This window comes from Chrysoperla carnea, chromosome 3 (genome assembly GCF_905475395.1).
Source record: "Chrysoperla carnea chromosome 3, inChrCarn1.1, whole genome shotgun sequence".
NCBI classification, from domain to species: domain Eukaryota; kingdom Metazoa; phylum Arthropoda; class Insecta; order Neuroptera; family Chrysopidae; genus Chrysoperla; species Chrysoperla carnea.
The window spans coordinates 26,537,898-26,553,299 of NC_058339.1; the positions used below are offsets into that span (position 1 = coordinate 26,537,898).

At 30.3% G+C, this 15,402-nt stretch overlaps 1 protein-coding gene across 1 annotated transcript in view; it reads left to right on the top strand.

Moving 5' to 3' along the window:
- Positions 1-400: 400 nt before the first annotated feature.
- The window catches only part of LOC123295329 (cubilin-like), a 65,865-nt gene continuing 50,863 nt past the window's right edge, over positions 401-15,402 (top strand). The window contains exon 1 of the mRNA XM_044876638.1: positions 401-432. The gene's annotated coding sequence lies outside the window, so the exon portion shown is untranslated. The remainder of the gene's footprint in view (positions 433-15,402) is intronic.

A 15,402-nucleotide genomic window follows, 5' to 3' on the forward strand; every position in this document is an offset into this window, starting at 1 on the left:
ATTTGGTTTGTATGTACTCAATTATGTTATTTTCGATAATAATTATGTTTATTTTAATAAAAATTCTATAATAGAAGAGAGATGAATTATTTAGTTATCAAAACAGAAAATATTTGCATAATTCAATTTATTTTAATTAACTACTCGACAGAATACGATTTATAGGAATTTATAATGAATTTTCAAATTATTCTGTATAATTTGCATAGTCTAAATTATGCTTATTATTGCATATGTTAATGGACTATATATAAAAGATTTCTATTCTAAGTTTCTCGTTTTTAAGCAATGATAACGAATCCGGAAGAAGCGTTTTTTGCTTTGCGAATGATTTGCTTTACGTAAAAACAATAGTGTAAAATGTAGTGTCATTTTTTGTAAAATGTAGTGTCAGTCTCATATGGAATCATCTTGAAAATATGTCTATAGAAGGTAAAATTTCACGTTTTAATATGTTTTGAGTCTGTATATAGAATCTAAAAGTCGTTCAACTCCGATATGTTAGTTTAAATCTGTCGCCACAACCAATAATTTTCAAGTATTTCTATGAAAGGAACAACTATTTTTATATAAAAACAAAATGTAATGTCTGTAAAAACTGTTTTTTTATCGTATTAAATAAATGAATACTTGTTTTGTATTATTCGCAACAAAAATAGAAAATAAAACATGGTAGTAGAATTGAATGAAGACAATAATAATAAGTTCAGACAATAAAAGATGATTATTAGAAAATTTTATATGAACGTGATAAAATATGAAAACTTGAATTATTGCTCTAAAAGTACATCATTATCTACTATAGACTGACTGTCAGGGAGTGTGTTGTTGCTTGTATAGTGTGCAGACAAATGTTTAACTTTCATTTATCAAAGCCAAGGTTATAAATAGACCTACACTGTATGTATGTAGGGGAAAGTTTCCTACGGCCTAGGTCGGCCCACTATAATTTTTAACCCCCGAACTACAAAAAAAAGGTGTTATAAGTTTGACCGCTATGTGTTGTCTGCCTGTGGCATCGTAGTGCCTAAACGGATGAACCGATTTTGATTTTTTTGGTTTCATTTGAAAGGTAATTTAGCGGAGAGTGTTCTTAGCTATGTTTCAAGTGCGAGCTTAGGGTTACATATCCGAAAAAACTCAAAAATTAGCGATGATATTCAAAATCAATTCAGTTTGGAAAAGGCATGACAAATAATTTTAACATATAAATAATTACTATGGAAATGAATGGCCATCAAATCCTGGCTCAATTCATTTCGAAAAGTGAAATGGTAAAATAATTAGGTAATTCAAATAATAATTCAAAAGAACAAAGTTAACTCAAATATTTCAATCTTAATTAAAATATTTCCAAAAATTGGTCCCAAAAATGATAGCTCTCTAAGTATCCTTTATATCTCGTCTGATGTCCTTGACCATCACTTTGATATTGATTTAAGGAGGAGTGTTATGAGTTTAAAGTTTTTATCTGTGCGTCTATGTGTTTCTCAGTGGTTCCCAAAATTCGGTTTACAAGAATTAAATCGCATTTGTCCGGGGTTTTTTTAATTTTGTTAATTTCACTTGTCTGCTTTTGTCAGTAGCTATTGTGTAAGTTATCGGCGTTCAAAACGTCAAATATAAAATAATAGATGTATTTTAACGATTAGTTGCATAATAAGCAAACCGAATCAATCGAAGTATAACGGTGAGCTATTTCATTATCTGGAATTGTAACTTCTATTCTCTGAAATAATAAATTATCAATAGAGTATATAATATCAATTCTCAGTGATGATGTTCTCTTTTATTTTTCAAGCATTCCATTTGGGACATTTAGCAAAATACTCCTTCTCCTCTGATCTTGGTAACAATGTGCTTGAATTCCTCAAATTCTTCGATTCAAATGAAAACTAAAGCTCATGTCTAAAGTGAGTCAACCTTGTCAACTTTCCCACATGTATATAAAAACTCATATATTTTATTCTAACTTTTTTTTAATCGTTAACATTTTCAAGTACTTACCCAATCTTCAGATTGCAAGTAATAATTTTAACACACCAAGTAGGTACTGTGCAATTTATATTAATTTCAAAGATGAATTTAAGTCAGTTTTATGAAATAATTTATTCAGTATTAACTTTCATTCAAAAATAAGAATATTTGAAAAAAAATATGAATTACATGTTGATTGATCCTACAAAACAATGGCTCATCTATTTTGTTGTTGCTTTGCCAAGGCAGAAATCTTAAACTTTCACCGCTCATCTGTTATGTTTGGGAATATAAGAAGTTCTAATTCACTTAAGACTAAACTGTAACTCGAATAGAAAAACATTTTCCAAAAAAAGATTTAAGCAAAAAAAAGAGTTAAAAAAACTTTTGCTGAGCCAGCGCTATAAAGATGACCTAGGCTTGTGAGGTCGTTAAAAATTCAACTCTGGCTTGTTTCTAATAAACAGCCAGAAACATTTAAATTGTAAAGTTAGTCTTATTATAACAAAGCCTACACATTTTTCTGTATATTCTTAACTAAAGATTAATTTGAAGATCATTTTGAACAAAATTTTTAGGCCATGTTATGAAAAATAACTTTCCAATTTAAGGTATACCTCCATGTCTTGTCAGAAATGAGTAGGAGTTGGCTTGTAAAGAACCTTTTAAGACTAGATTAACCTTAGTGCTAACTAGATTAACCTTAGTAGAATTTTTTTACTATAAAATTTTTGGTTCAAACTTTTTTTTGGTGTAAAATTCTTTCTTTTTCGAGTTATTGCTCAATCAAAACTTAATTGGAACATCTTACATTTTCAATTTTAAGCTTAATCTCTCTGTATTTCCTATTGAGTTCAAAGACATAGGTACTTTTATCTTAAAGTGTTTCATTTTTTCAATTTGATTTAATAAAAATATGAAGAAGTGTTTTAACTCCCCCAGTGTAGGATATAAATGCATAAATGTTCTCTATCAATTATTTTTCAAGTATGTAGAATAAGTCTGCAATAAAAGAATATCTAATATATTTATTTTTCAGCTAGTAAAAACAATTTTTATATTTATATTTACGTAGAAAAAACCTGCCTGAATTATTTTCATTCTATTTGAAATTGGTCAACGAATTTATTACTAGCTTGTTATTTCCTTGATATTTTTTTAGTTTTTGCATCGTTTCGAAAATAATGTAAATTTTTTTTATTTGAATAACTTTTTTTTGGCTCTTTACCATAAAACCATCACCACATGTCATCCGAAAGTCTGACCACATGACCCACCCATTTCCACTTCTGCCTTTTGACACTCACAACTGCATCCCTGATTTTTGTTAAGACCGTATTTAATTTTTATATTAAATAATTTTAGCTCGATCGATCGTTGTCATATTCTCAGTCTGATCACTTGTTTTTTATTCAGGAATAGGAATTGTGTGCCATACAGAAGAACTGGTAGAATACATGTGCCCATTACCTTTCTTTTCAGACTTAGTGGTAACACCGAATGAAATTGAGTAACCAGTATTTCCGCCCCGCATTGTTTATTCTTTGCTGGATTTTTGCGTCGCTTTTATCACCGAATGATATATAGAAAACCGCTTTTTTGCGAAGTACAAAGTCTCAGAGAGATAACAAGCTTCACAACCTCGTCCCTCGCTCGACCTTGTACTACTTCGCGAGATTATAGAGGTGGCTTAATGGAAGTAGTTACTTCCCGGTGAGAGCTTAGAACCTGAGGACATGATGACGGTACGGGTACGGTCAACACACATTTTTGTTTAGAAACGCTGTTTTATAGAACGTACATTACATGTAAAACTGTATAGTTACAGTTGTCTATATTACATACAGATGGATCCATGAGAACTTAAAATAATAATGGTAACTACCTACCTATGGTACATACCTACCTACGTATGTAGAAAGATGGTTGAAATGTAATAGTAGTAGGTGGTGGTGTGTATTGATACATCTGAATTGAAAAGGTCTCCTGATAATAAACAAGAATAAACCGAACATAGCACCAATGTATTTAGTTACACTATACACTTTATTGGTATATGATATTACAAATACCTATATAATGCAAAGGTTGTAAGGTACCTACCTACATGTATATGTACGATATATCTATCTACCTAATCAATGGTAGGTGCCTATTATCCAAGCGGGAGTAATATATTTGGAAGTTTATTTTCAACAGGCTGTAACAAAATTATATGGCATAGTTTTAAACATATATCAAATATAAACAGTATCATATACCCTCGACAAAGAAACTTTCACCCCATACTCACATATTTAAAAATACATAAATTAAAGATTGAAGAAATCCCCAAAATCAGGTTTGATCGATTCGTTTGTGGCATCCTAGCTCCTAATAGTCTACAGTACAGAGGGGGTATGATTTCGTGACTAACACACTTACTAAACTTCATGAGTGGCTTCATTTCGGTGTAACTTACATCCTTTTTATTTGCGAAAACTTTGGCAATTGGGGCGTTAGCATAATGAAACATATAGCCGTTAAACTAACATGTTTAAGGCGTAGGTCTGAGAAAACGGCTCATGGAATATGTAGGCCAGTATGTACATTTTATTTTACTTACATTTATTAAACAATTGTGTAAAAATTAGCCGGTTTTTCATAAATTTTCACACTCCCGTTTTTCCTACATGTTGGGGGTACCATACCAAATGGCCCAATATTTTTGTAAGCCACTATTATTCTCTCGTATTATTATTCATAAAAAAAAATAAATGTACATACTGGCATACATCTTTCATGACCGTTTTCTCAGACCTACGTTTTAAACATGTCAGTTTAACGACTCTATCTTTTATAATGCTAATGCCCCAATTTCCAAAGTTTTCATAATTAAAAATGAGGTAGGTTACACCGAATGAGGTAGGATGCACTAATATTTTGTTTAAGTTAATTTGATCGAGAGTGTTTTTAGCTATGTTTCAACAAAATCAGCTCAGCCGATTAAAGGATATTCGCCAGTCTTCTATTATCGGCTACGGAGGCCTAAACTCGCACTTGAAACATTACTAAAAGCACTCTGGATGAAAATATCTTCTAAACAAACTAACAAAAACATCATCGTCTGTTTAGGGACTACGATGCCACAGACAAGCGCACAAATACACAGGCAAAGACACAAAAACGTCAAAGCTATAACACGCCTTTTTGTTAGCTTTGAGCAAGAAAACAGCTGAAATTTCTTGTACACTTTTTGTTAGTTACAATAAAACAAATTTTTGATTTATTATGCCCAATAACATAGATTTTCCAACAATTGGCATATAATTGTGGCACACATTATATAGATTTATGTCTTATAGAATTAGTTACAATTCAACATTTATTTCTCTTTACCTTTCTAACAAACAAATAGCATTATTTTAAATAAATAATTAACAAACATCATCTTTACGGTATGTGTGTGTGTGTGTATTTAAGGGTGTATTAACATTTAGTTGGTATACTTTATCATGCATCCATTATAGACTAAGAGATACGGTACACATAAATACTACTACGAACTAAAATATTGACTCCTGTATTATATACACATTTATGATGAAACTGCTAGACTACTTAAAAGAGCCACATACGCAGTAAAAAAGAGCCACATAAGGTTGGCCTATCTTAGGATTTCCTAATCAGGGGCAGTTTTCAGTTCGCAGTTCTCACAACTCTATCTATCTCGCCAGCTTTATAAATCCCTGGAATGTCTCCGTACACATATAAGTGGATGGGGTAATTTTGATCCAAAAAGTATAAAAATCCGGTTAGTTTAATGATTGGATGCAGAGTTTCTAAGATATCGCAATATTTGGATCGATTTTAGTCCGTATCTCAAAAACTATTCGACCAGTCATCAAATTCACCCAATTTTTGTACTTTGTGGGTCAAAATTACCTTATATACTGAGTTTTATCGAAATTGGAGATTAAAAAAATGTCTCAATTTTTTGCAATTTTTTTAAGGGGTACCCTTTTGAAAAAATCGAGTGGTAACGGCTAGAGAATATTTCGGCTAGTAGGAATATTTCTATAAGTAAAGAGCAACAAATTGAATATATATCTCTTTTATCGCATGGACTATAATTGACTAACATGTTATGTATTTACGATACATGCAAAGTTACTCAAATAAATTTACCTTAATTATAATGAAAGTTTATTAGGAGAGCTTTGATGGCTGTTTTAGAATTAGGCAAAACATACAATAATTGTATTTGTATCATAGTTAAAATTGGTTACATAAAGTTAATTTCGATAAAATAGAAATAATTAAATGTATTGTCATTTAAAAATTTCGAAAGTACAAGTTAATGTAATCCGTAAAATCAACCTCATGTAATTTATTACGTTAATCATTATAAAAATTGTATATGTATAAAATATGTTATACCATTTGTAAAGCATCTCGTTAGCCATTATAATATATGAAGTAAGAAGAGTTTTTATGGACGTTCTTATGTTTAAGATAAAGAAAGACTCTTCAGACAATATATTGTGTGTAGCTGTTGTTTTTTTCTCCATCAGATTCTATCGGAATCCTTAAGCACAATAAAACAAAACAAAAAATAAAACAAAATATAAATAAAATGTTAAATACAATCCTCAACATGATAACCACTTTCGTAAGAGTTTTTCACAATTTTAAAAAAAAAAAAAGTTTACAATTTATTCCAATGATACTGACCCGAAAATGGCTTTATCATTTAATTCAAACACTTTTATTATATATTTCGGAAAGTTTTTATTGTTAGAATTAAATTAACTTATTTTAGAATTGAATAAGGTAAATATTATGAACAAAAAGTTTTTCGACATGAATTATGAGAACAACAAACAATATTCTATACATTTTACATGAGTGGATTAAATCGTCTTTTTAACAACACAAATAAATAAAGCCAGAGCTTGGATAAAATGTATATTTTACTAAGCTACGGGGTTATTTCGTAAAATATAACAACCAGATATTTCAATTCTAACTTTAAAAAAATTACCTGTATAATCTGCCTTTTTACTTTACCATATCAAAATATATAGGTAAAATATAGAAAATGATTCAAAACTGTATTTGTATGTTTTTTTAATAGAATGATTTTCGTTCACAGATTAAGAACAGAAATTTGTTGGGTATGATTTTACGGGAGACCGGGTAGTCATAAAATAATAACAAGCAGTAGGTAGTGTCTTGTGCGACCGTTGAGGTCCACATGAATTTTTTTCTCAGCATAATAAATCATAATAAAAAATGAAAAAAAATTAAAACTCGACCGACTCGAAACGACTCGACCGAATATTATGAAATTCGGATCATATTTCCGTTAATACGCTTCGATCGACACCTCAACGAAACGAAAAAAATGACCATGATCTATGTACACGGGAGGGCGCACACTCACACCCTAAAAAATTCTTTTTAGTATATGCCTAGAAAAATGGCTTTCTGTAAAACTTTTTTAAACCACCCCCAAAATGTTCTTCAGATCATTCTGATCAAAAACTCTCACGGTCACAACATTTTATAACAGATAGTTTTAGAACAATCCAAAGAATATTTTGGAGGTGATTTGAAAAAGTTTTAAGGAAAGCCATTTTCCTAGTCATATAGATAGGTACTATAAATATATTATATGTATGGCTCTGATCGCCCGTAGCTGGAAAACTATTCGTTAAAAAGTTTTATGGCCGTGAAAGTTTTTTATCACAAGGATCTGCCACTCTTACATGGCCACACGTACATACATGTTCGCCCTCACTAATAAATAGTGATGTTTACGAAAAAATGTTTCGAACAAAAGTTGTTTATATTTTTATAAGAAACATTTTTATATTTAAACTTTTTTTCTACCTCTAACGGCTTGCAAGATGGATAATACGGACTCAAGACCCAATTAACCTGTGTTTTTACGAACTCGACCTCACTTTTACGTCCTGATCACTCTATAAAAATGTCAGCTTATTTTCGTTTTTGAGTTATCATGTTGATAGAGAGACAGGCAGACAATCATCCATTCAGACGGGCAATCGGAAATGGACTTTATGAACACCTATACGAAAATTTTGTTCTTAGCATCAATATTTTGAAGCGTTACAAACTTGGGTCTAAACTTGGGTATACCTTGATAATATTTCATATATATATATGATATGATGATTCGATTGATACTCGGTATACTGTAAATAAAAAATTAACTATTATTTTAACCTAGAATATATTTGATATTGTTTTATTTTCATACATAATTCATTATAAAAATATTATATGCACATAATAGATAAATATTATGATAATAATAGTCACAATCAATGTATAACATTGAGGTTGTTAGGTTAGAACACACAAAACTAAAACTTTTGTAAAAACATAACATGTCATCATAATATTTTAACAATAACACAAATGAAGGGTGATGTTAATTTATTTATAATATATAAAGGAGATAAAATATATCATAACTGAGCGATAACAAAAGAAATAGGTGAAATGATAACAATAAATCGTGTGCAATAGATAGATAGACTTATAATATTAACTTGTCAGTACCTAGTTGGTTTGGTTATGTTGGGTTTGGTTTAGTTCGAATGAATGTAATAGGTGACATTACTACTGCATTACTACGAGGTTATGTATAGAAAATGTGACAGCACGAGTGAATTGTTAAATGAAGAATTAGGCTTTTTACCCATATTCACCAAATAAACACACATTTGATCTTCTAGATTTAGTTTATATGAAATTTTGATATTAGTTATGCCCCCTATTGGTTCAGTTTGTTAAGACGTAACCAATTCCGTCCGCGGTCCGCAACAAAATTAATGTAATTAACAGCTGTGATGGGCTGGTGTAGTGCATGGTATATGCATGAAGGAGATGCACTCAGTCTATGAAATTGAGGAGCTGATAAAGGAAATTATCAACGGAAAGGTGGAAAAACACATATATGGTATCACAATGGGCTCTATAGTCTAAGTGTGTCCTTCATGGACAGCCAATATAAACTTATCTAATCTAACCTAACCTAACATAACCTAACCTAGCCTAGCAACACCTAACCTAACCTAACCTAACCTAACCTTACCTAAGCTATGGCTCGTGTGTATTAGTAAATACATTCCGCGTTCTTATTTATCAATTATATTACAAAATAGAACTGAAAATGGATAATAAATGCGCTTTTCATGAAAGGTGTAGATACACAGGCGGTCTTATTTTATTTTGAAGGGGAAGTAGATGAGTATTATTTAACAAACAATTTACGTGCGACTACAATGAGGTTTTGGATAAAAACTATACCAAAATTGTTAGAACGTCAGCGAACGTTCATTGTCTTTTGTTATACATTTAAAATGAACGCCTGCCACCGCTGAGATTTGAACTTGTTTCTTTCCAGCTCCAAGGTCTCAATTTAGTCTCTTAGCTCCAGCAGTTTGAAAATAGTAAAATTGTAAGTTCATGGAAAACCATTATACTTGAGTTGTTTTATCGAGTTGTATACATCTACCTCTGCTCTACTATTGTATAAATTGTATATTTTCTATTGATTTTTTTCCATAAATTAGTTTTAGTGCATCCTTCATTATCCAGTTTCGATAAGCTTGTTGATTTTTTTAATAAATCAATACTGTTCAATTCATAAAATCATTTGAGTACAAATAATTCAGACATTTTGTAAAACATCTAAATCTATATTCTGTCTATGACATATAGTATAGAAGCATTTCACTGATTATCTGATTCTAGTATTATTGTTGAACGAAGTCAATTAGAGAACTGGAAAAGCAACCTCAACTCGAAGACTTGCGTTTACCATGAACTAAAACTCTAATATATGAAAATTGAATGACAGACGAACGAACAAAATGAAACGACTTAGTTTCCTATATTAACCCACCATCTATATACGATAATCCCTTAATTCAAACATTTCAAATCAATGCTATGGTAAAAAAAAAAAAGAACATACTATTGAATGAGACTCGAAATGGAGTAACTTGCATTTTATTAACAATTTAAAAAGAAATTTATAATAATAGATCGATCGAATAGAACGATCTTACTTTTTTATTAGATAGTTGAAGAAACAGAAAGTGTCTTCGGAAAAGTGTCTTTCAACAAGCAATACTTTTATAAAATACTTTTATTGGAAAGACAAGCTTTTATTGTAGTCAAAAGTAAAAAATAATCATTTCTATGAGTTTCTCATATATGATTTATAAAAGCTGGAGGAGTACAATTTAAAATATCAAGGATGAGTTAGTCAACACTTCTTGTTCCCAATATTTGCATACTCAACTTCCCCTGGAACTACCTATAAGGTATGATTTTAAAATTGATACAATATATTCAAACTTGAATCCATTATTTATCATCTATTCAATTGAGAAGTCAAATATTTAAGGAACAAAAATACTTCGAAGCTATCTATCTTTTTTACAGCTTTCTTTCTACAAGATAAAATTCCCAAGGACACGAATCCATTTTACAATTACAATGTATGAACTTTTCTGGCACATTCTATATTTAAACATTTTTCTATCAGATCATAGAATCTATATCAACTATTGTAGTCTACCATCCTGCACACATCAGAACAAATTCATTAGAATGTCGAAATCGATCTGAAATGACTTCACCACATATCTACTAACTATATAAATCGATGAATATTGCATTTATTTTAATCGAATATTTCCTCAATCTATAAATGTATTTATGTGTTCATATTGCTGCAATTGGCGACAGCCAATCGACTAATTCATTTTCAATCACGAACAGCAAGCTTATTTAAGTTTACAATGAGTCAGTCAGTCTTTAACAACATGTCACAATAATGTACCTAATTTTCAATAGAAAAACTATAAAGAGCAAATAAAAATATATTTTACAAACAATACATAAAGGACAATTTATATTTTTGTACCCTGTGCAATGAAATTTTGAACTAACGGTCCCTCAACTTTTTCAAACTGTTTACGTATTTTTTAAAAGCTCGGTCGGCACACTTGACAAAATGTTAGGGCATATTCTGAAAAAAACTACTTATTAAATTCAATATTTATTCAAGCACTTTCAGCTAAAGTAAGTTTGCACTATGAAATTTTTGGAAAAATTCACCCCTTAAGTAGTTAAAATGAGGGTTAAAAGTGTGTATGAAACTTGGTCATCTTTGAAGAAATGTAAAACTTGATATGTCCTCATGCTTTGAGACAAAAATTTACTGTATCACTTTTTAATCCACTCCTTATGGAAGCGCAGCGAGCTCCATGGCCGAAGGCTCCATTTTCCAAGGGAATGAAAGTAAAGTGGACATGCCCGTACGCAAGGTAGGGGTTTTGCGATATTTGCAACAAAGATGCATTTCCAAGTGTCTACCAAATGCTTCGCTTTCTGGCAGTTTTGCCTGTGACAACAGTAACGACTAAATTCGCCTTTTCAATACAAACCTTAAATCGATTTAGTCCTCGCTCAATATACATCTCGGTGTAAAGGTCGAGTAGAAAAAAAAAAAGGATAAGTGAGGTAAAGGTAGGTTCTCTAAATGAATCAATTTTTCACTAAATGAATTCACTATGGAACCCAATGAAATACTTCATTATCACAAGCGGAGCCCAGGGCAAAGGATAGTTTATCTTAATCTCCATCACATTGCTTCAACGTCAATATGAAAAGAAAGGTCATTCATTTCAAGACCTGCATGGTATTATACCCTGCAGGTCTAAATATTTCTCAAATGATAAACACATGGTACAACCAGAGTTATGTAGTTTTATTTTTTCCAAACATCGAAAAAACAAATCCATACATCTGACATGTAGTTTTACGTGTTCACAATTAATTGTATTTTTGTGAACACACATATAACAATCACTTGGTGAAAAAAAAACACTCAATCAATCAGTTAATGAACTTGATGAGAGTAGTTTCATATGAAATGATTCAGCAAACAAAATCTACAAACGAACGTTTTTTTTTTTAATCTACTGTGGCTTTATTGTTATACCATGCATATATGAAATATACATAGTATATTAAGTTTAGTCCCAAGTTTGTAACGCTTAAAAATAATGATGCTAGGAAAAAAATTTTGTCATAGCTGTTCATAAAATCACCTAATTAGTCCATTTCCGGTTGTCCGTCCGTCCGTCCGTCCGTCTGTGGTCACGATAACTCAAAAACGAAAAAAGATATCGAGCTGAAATTTTTACAGCGTACTCAGGACGTAAAAAGTGAGGTCAAGTTCGTAAATGAGCATCATAGGTCAATTGGGTCTTGGGTCCGTAGGACCCATCTTGTAAACCGTTAGAGATAGAATAAAAGTTTAAATGTAAAAAATGTTCCTTATAAAAAAATAAAAAACTTTTGTTTGAAACATTTTTTTGTAAACATCACTGTTTACCCACGAGGGCGTTAAATAGGTGCAAATTTTATAGTATGCATTAATATAAGTGTATATCAGTGTGTGTGTGTGTGTGTGTTTATTTAAAAGTGAATATCTTTTGTTATTTACGTGACGTCAAAAAAACAAACGATTTCGCATCAACACTGTCTATACATTTTTGTATGTGTTATGTGATAAAGAAATCAACACTGACTATGCATGGTATTTCAACAATTAACTAAGTCAATTGTTTCTTTTCACTTGTTTTTATTGTATTTTTGAAATGATTGTTTTCTAAAAAATCTAGTTGAGGGGCATAATGTATTCTGTAAGATTTTTCATGAACGACTATTTGGAATCACATATGTGTTAGATAAGGTTCCGAGTCACCTTAAAACTGTGAACTGGAGCTTATACATAAATTTAGAAAAAATTTTAGTTTTTTAAAATAACATTTTGGGATTTTTGGGTCATTGTGTCCAATACTTTTCCTCTATGTAGCATATAATAAAACGATGTTCGTAATTAATTTTAAACTAACTTCCCGATGACCTAGAGATTGGAAATTTGGACCATGGCTCAGAAGCAGCCCTAAAAAGCAGAATAAAGAGAATTTTTATTGTACCATGTTTTTATAATGTATTAAAAAGTATAAAATAATAAATAGGAAACGAAAAACATGGGGCGCATGCAGACACTTCACTCTTTATAGTTATGTATTGCATACACCCCACGTTTTTCGTTTCCAATCTCAATAGTTTTTTAATAGCTACTTATTTTTTTTTACTTTTTAGTCCGTTATAAAAAACATAGAACATTGCAAAATGGTATATAGTACATGGTAATTTTTATTTTTATTTTTTTGAAATAATTTATCCGGCTTTTTTCTATTATATTAAAGTTTAAAATTTAATTAAATTAAATTCCCATCATTCATTTATATTTTTTTTTCAATTTGTATACCTTAATGAAATACCAATACCAATAAATAGAATCAGCAAAAATGCAGCATATATCATTTCTATTTTGTCTAGGTAATAAAGTTATCATGTTCATAATGCAATTTTTATTTACAAATGTAATTTTGATTAAATCTGGTATGAGTCTCATTCAAATAATATTCGAATTTAGTACGGTAGAACGACCCACTTGGGATGCGTAAAACCCTTTCATAAATATAAGTAGGTTATATTGGCTGTACACGAGGGACACATTTAAGCCATATGGCCCATTTTGATACCATTATGTGTTTTGCTACTCGTCCGCTGATAATTTCATTTATCAGCTCCTTAATTATTTTTAGAGGCTGAGTAAACCTACTTCAACCAATCACGACTATTTAGGAGTACCGCTACAATAGGCAACGCCACAACCAACTGAGCCACTAGGGTCGACTCATGAATCTATGTAAACAGGATTTTATTGAAATTAGGACAACATTAATTAATTTGTAAACTTCCATCTATTGTTAATCGCCTACCCATGGTTTCCTATTATGTGTTTCTTTTGTAGCGGGGGTGAATAATAGAGGTCTCTTTTACTATTTTAATGTAAAATTTTTAATATAAAATAATCCTCCTCTGGTCTTTCTGAAACAAACTACCACCCAGAACCACCCAAAACTAACAGGTGGATCATAGCCGACTAGAATTTGTCATTTATTATTTTTATATTACTTATATATTTTATATTTCTTTACATGCATAAAAAGACGTGAAAAAGCTTCAGGTAATACAAAATACGAATTTTTTCACAAATCTAGCTTAAAATCCCGGATTTTTATTTTTTTATTTTACGTAGTCAAATCACGAGTGTAGTTTTGCTTTTAGTTTTGCTTAGCTGGCAAGAATATAATATCAAATGCAAAATAAATACTCATCAAAACAATTTATGAAATACAAAAACAAAAAATTCAAAACTAGACATTCAATTGTGAATTAAAAACACATTAAAAATAATAGTTTCGTCTTGTATGACACGTAATTATTTTTATTTCAAAAGTATTTATATTTTGTGTTTTTTATTTTTCTGTATGGTGGATAAAAAAAATATATTTACATTTGTTATGTAAATTATTTGAGTAGGTATTCATATTTATGCTACAAGCATCATTTTATAAAAAAGAACATAGTTTTTTTTTTTACAATAATATTCTAAAGTTACAAATTTTTCAACGAGTTGTATTATATGTCTGCAAAGAGGAAGAAAAATATTATAGTATTTTATCAATAACATTTACTATATACTTTTCTTACAGATGAAAAGTATAGCTATCTGGTATCCAAAATATAATGTATTTAACTGCAACAGACATCGACAAAATAAAAATAATAAGTTTTGTTGAGCATGTTACAAAAGAAAATAGGATTCATTAGTGTATTATTCAGTAAAATAGAATTTTTGAGATTCTGTTTTCTAAATTTCTTCTTAAAAAGATTGGAAACAATTTTTTTTTTTTATTGATTTCGTCAATACTAAAATAAAACAAGTGAAAACAACCAATTGACTGAGTTAATTGTTGAAACACAATGTATAAACAGTGTTGATTACTCTATCACATTACACAGATGTATACCTATACATGTCACACATACATAACTGATAATCCCAAATTAATACATACTATAAAATTTGCATCGAATGTGTGCTCTTGCGAGTAAACTGTGATGATTACAAAAAAATGTTTCAAACAAAAGTTGTTTATTTTTTGATAAGGAACATTTTTTATACCTAATCTTTTGTTCTATCTCTAACGGTTTACAACTACGGACCCAAGACCCAATTGCCCTATGTTGCTTATTTACGAACCCGACCTCACTTTTTACATCCTGAGTGCGCTGTCAATTAAATTTCAGTTAGATATCTTTTTTAGTTTTTGAGTTATCGTGCTCATCGACGGACGGACAGCCGAAAATGGACTAATTAGATGATTCTATGAACGCCTATACCAATATTTTTAAGCGTTACAAAGTTGGGACTAAACTTAATATACTATGTATATTTCATATATACATGGTATA